The sequence below is a fragment of the Globicephala melas genome, chromosome 15 (genome assembly GCF_963455315.2).
Source record: "Globicephala melas chromosome 15, mGloMel1.2, whole genome shotgun sequence".
Lineage (NCBI taxonomy): Eukaryota > Metazoa > Chordata > Mammalia > Artiodactyla > Delphinidae > Globicephala > Globicephala melas.
In genome coordinates this window covers 63,110,986-63,115,835 of record NC_083328.1, presented here as the reverse complement: position 1 = coordinate 63,115,835, position 4,850 = coordinate 63,110,986, and the positions used below count along the sequence as shown (strand labels likewise).

At 47.6% G+C, this 4,850-nt stretch overlaps 1 pseudogene; it reads left to right on the top strand.

Annotated features, from left to right (window-relative positions):
* The first annotated feature begins 2,234 nt into the window (after positions 1-2,234).
* LOC115839288 (frataxin, mitochondrial pseudogene) lies at positions 2,235-2,988 on the top strand (annotated as a pseudogene).
* Positions 2,989-4,850: the final 1,862 nt, after the last annotated feature.

Here is a 4,850-nt window from a genome sequence, read left to right as displayed (position 1 = left end):
TGAGAATCAGCTAGCTGGTGCTGTCTTTTCTGGGCTCCGGGGTCCCTCTGTGTGTTCAGTGTCTGTCTCCTCTGGGGAAGGTGAGCTCCGTTCTCCTCCCAGCTCCAGGAGGCAGCCTGTCACCCTCGATGTTGAATGAGGGGAGGTGGGATGAGGACAGGATTCAGCCTGCTGACACACATCCCTCTCTCATCCACCAGGATGCCCACTTTGGATTTGGAGCAGAAAAGCAAGGAAGGTGGCCCCGTTACTGGGAGGATGTTAACCAGACCAATGGAGATTCTGTCCATACACAGCACAGAAGCAGAAATGGAAGTCAGCTAGAGTGGACAAGCTCACCGTTCACACGGGGCACCCTGCTGGGTAACACAAGTCCTCGTCCTTTGGGCCTGAATGCAGGGGAGTCTTGGGGTTGCAGCAGCAGGAGCAGCAGGGCTCTGGGGACGTTCAGGGGTAAAGGGCAAGAGGAAATTGTATAGCAATCAGTCTGGTACTGAATAAAGTTCTGGCCTCATTCTTTTACCTGTGAAGACAGTGCCAGGTGAGGAAGGGCCAGACTTGACTTCCATGGCTCAGGGGGAATATTTACACTCATTTCTATGCCTGGTTCCCCAGATCATGCAGGTGGTGTAAATTTAGAGCCAACCCTGTGCAAAGTGCAGGCCCAGACTGAGTCTTGGGGGAAGCACTTTTCCCATTGGACAAAAGAGATAAGCCTCCTTATTTCACCCTATGCTGGCGGGTGAATGTTTTTCTAGCCCAGCTTTTTGCTGAAGGTTCAGCTCTTTGAGGTTTCCAGGGCTTTGTAGGGGCCTCCGTTCCAATTCTCTGCCTCCCCTGGGATCAAGGTCCTCTGCCCACATGAGCATTAAACTCCTGGGTAGCCTCTTAGGCAGCTCAAGCGCTCCCCATGCTGTTTTTCAGTTCTCTTTTCATTTCTGGCATCTGGGGACTTCCTGTTTTCTTTTTAATTAATTAATTTTTAAATTTATTTTTATTTTTGGCTGCGTTGGGTCCTCTTTGCTGCACGCAGGCTTTCTCTTGTTGCGGGGAGCGGCGGCTACCCTTCATTGCGGTGCTCAGGCTTCTCATCGTGGTGGCTTCTCTTGTTGTGGAGCACGGGCACTAGGCATGCGGGCTTCAGTAGTTGTGGCACACAGCCTTCAGTAGTTGTGGCTCGCAGGCTCTAGAGCGCAGGTTCATTAGTTGTGGCGCATGGGCTTAGTTGCTCCGCGGCATGTGGGATCTTCCCAGACCAGGGTTTGAACCTGTGTCCCCTGCATTGGCAGGCAGATTCTTAACCACTGTGCCACCAGGGAAGTCCCACTTCCTGTTTTCTTTTACCTCTGCTCTGCATTTAAAATAATTTTTATTAATATATATGTATATGCTTGCAAAATTACCAATTAACTCAGGAAAGATACACAAGACATTAGGAATGGTAGTTGCCTCTGGGGAAGAGACTGGGTAGGTGGGGAACAGATTCTTTCTTTTCACTTACTTTTTAATACCTTTTGGACTATGTACCACAGACCCCTATTATACATTCAAAAATAGGTACAGTTTAAAAATTTTAATACTTTAAAAATTTTAATTTGACCAGCAGTCTGGATTTTTGTTGTAAGAGAGTTTTCAGATTATCTTTTAATTTATTATTTTGCTAAATCTGGAGCCAAAACTAAGTCTTCACAGATCTCCTGCACTTCCATGAACTGGGTGAGTATGTGATAAGGCCAGTGAGTTCCATGGGCAGCAGCTCAGTGCATCATTCCTGTGGAAAATAGTTTGGCAGTTCATCAGAAAGTTAAACATAGAATTACCATATGAGCCAGCAATTCCACTCTTAGGTAGATACCCAAGGGAAATGAAAACATATGTCCACGTGGAAACTTGAGCACAAATGTCTATAGCAGTATTATTCACAATAGCCAAAAGGTGAAAACAACCCAAATGAATGGACAAACTATGGCGTGTCCATACAATGGAATATTATTCGGCCATTAAAAGGGACAAAGTATTAATACATGCTACAACTTGGAAGAACCTCAAAAACATGCTAAGCGAAAGAAGATGAAACAGGAGGGAAGGGGGCAGGGCACAACCTTTAAAAGAATGACTTAGCCGTTGAGGATATGACATAAACTGGTTAGAACAAACTAGGTCCAAGGTGGTGGAAAATTCAACTTCCAATGGACCTTGAGCCTCATTATACGCTCGTTGTGATACATCAGCATATGCTAAATGACACACCCACCAGCGACAGGACAGTTCTGAGGGCAGCCTTATTAAGAGGCCAAAATAAGCGGCCGCAGATCGCGAGGAGCATGTGGACGCTTGGGCGCCGAGCGGCTGCCAGCCTCTTGCCCTGCTCGGCGCCCCCGGGCTCTGCCCAGGCCCACGCCGTAGCCCCGCGGCCAACGAAGGACCCCCGGCTCTACGGCTGCCGGGGCCTGTGCACCGGGACCACCGCGGCCAGCACACCCAGCCAGCCCAGTCCGAGCCTCTGCTGCCTCAACCAGATCCTGAATGTCAAAAAGCAGTGTGTCTGTTGGATGGATTTGAGGACAACAGGAACTTTGGGTGACGCTGGCCCTCTGGACGATACCACCTATGAAAGACTGGCCGAGGAGACGCTGGACTCCTTAGCAGAGCTCTTTGAAGACCTTGCAGACAAACCTTACACATTTGAAGGCTATGAGGTCTCCTTTGGGAGTGGTGTTTTAACAATTAAACTGGGTGGAGATCTAGGAACGTACGTGATCAACAAGCAGACCCCAAACAAGCAAATCTGGTTATCTTCACCATCCAGCAGCCCCAAGCGTTACGACTGGACTGGGAGAAACTGGGTGTACTCCCACGACGGTGTGTCCCTCCACGAGCTGCTGGCCACAGAGCTGACCCAAGCCTTAAAAACCAAACTGGACTTATGTTCTCTGGCCTACTCTGGAAAAGGCCCTTGCTGCCCAGCCGAATGCTAAAGACATTGAAAGCTCTAAAGCCAAGACCCCAGCTTCCTTCTGCAGCTGAATGGCTAGTCTTCTCCATTCCTGCTTTTGACGACAGTTGCATTATGTGTAACGGCTCTGTGAAAAGACCGTGTCGCCTCCTGCCCTGCCCCTGAGTTCAGATTTTTAATTTCCGTAGGTTTCTTTTGATTTATTGTCTGATTTCCTCCCTCACGTGATAGCCCGTATCTTTCATGTCTGTATGCCCATACCTTTAAAATATAACCTCACAACAGAGAAAAAGAAGAAGGACAAATTCCAGGAGGAGAAATGAATTGGCTTCACCATTCATTCTCTGAAAAACTTAGTACAAAAACTACATGAAGAGTGGCTGGCCAACCTTGCCATCCTGTCTCAAAATGAGACTCATTAAAGGGAAGCCTAAAACATTCCTACTCCTCTTGAAAGTGTAAACACTTCTAAGCCCTTTAGTATTGAAGCATCAGTGGCAACTCGGGAATTCTGAAACCGAAGACCATTTTCTCTTTGTGCTTTGTGACTGCCAGGGTGTGGCCCGCATGGGGTGACACAGGGAGATGTGGTGCCGTGTCTTCCATATGTGCATATATAGGTACACACACATTTACATGTGTGTGTACATATATATTTTTTAAATTTAAGGGTCAGTATAGAATAAGCTATTGCAACACTGGTCTGAGGATGCAGAAAATCTCCCAAAAGCCACCTCTGTAAGCTCATGGATATAGTACAATAAATGAGGCCATGGAGCTGAGGAGGTGCTTGGTAAACTGTGAAAGGCCACATAAATGAAAAGATGTTGGTTAGTGAAAGGAACCCTGGTCTTACAATTGGCCCAGCTCAAAAGTAGTTGTCTGTCTCTGGGCAACTTTCTCGAACTCCCTGGACCTCTGTTTCCCTGTGTTAACAGAGAGGGTTAAATTGGATAGAATATAGTCGATTCCCAATTTAGACATTTAGTGGTCCTGTCAGGCAACTTAACAGGCCAGCTTTAATTCCCTCTAGTAGAGGAGATGACAGTGAACAGTTTTTTTTTTTTTTTTTTTTGGCTGTACGCGGGCCTCTCACCGTTGTGGCCCCTCCCGTTGCGGAGCACAGGCTCCGGACGCGCAGGCTCAGTGGCCATGGCTCACGGGCCCAGCCGCTCCGCGGCATGTGGGATCCTCCTGGACCAGGGCACAAACCCGTGTCCCCTGCATCGGCAGGCGGACTCTCAACCACTGCGCCACCAGGGAAGCCCTGAACAGTTTTTTTTAAGCTATAGAGTAAGTATATGGTTTTGGGTTTTGTTCTACTTGAATTTCAGTTGAATTCATGTTCAAATAATCATCTTTTATTGTGCCATTACTGTGCTAAGCCTGGGCTGTAGGCTGAATGTTAAGGTGTTGATCCTAACCCCCAATCACAGCCCTTATAAATGAGATTAGTGCCCTTATAAGAGAGACCCCAGAGAGCTCCCTCATCCCTTTCACCATGTGAGGACACAGCGAGAAGACAGCTCTCTATGAACCAGGAAGCAGGCCTTCACCAGACACCCAGTCTGCTGGGGCCTTGATCTTGGACTTCCCAGCCTCCAGAACTGTAAGAAATAAATTTCTATATATAAGCCAAAAAAAAAAAGAAGCCAAAATAGAAATTTTGGTGGCCTAAATCCTGGAAATCCTGGACCCTTCCCCAAATAGTTTTAATAATCTTCCCAGTTGTTAGCCTATGCAATTACCCAGCCCATAAACACTAACCACCCCATATTTCAGTGCCGATCTCAAGGCTTTTGAGATGGATTGAGTTCTGTCTATGGAATGTGCATCTCCCAGGGCCTCTCGCCTTCTGTGATGGTCCATGGTCCACTCTGTCTATGGAGTGTGT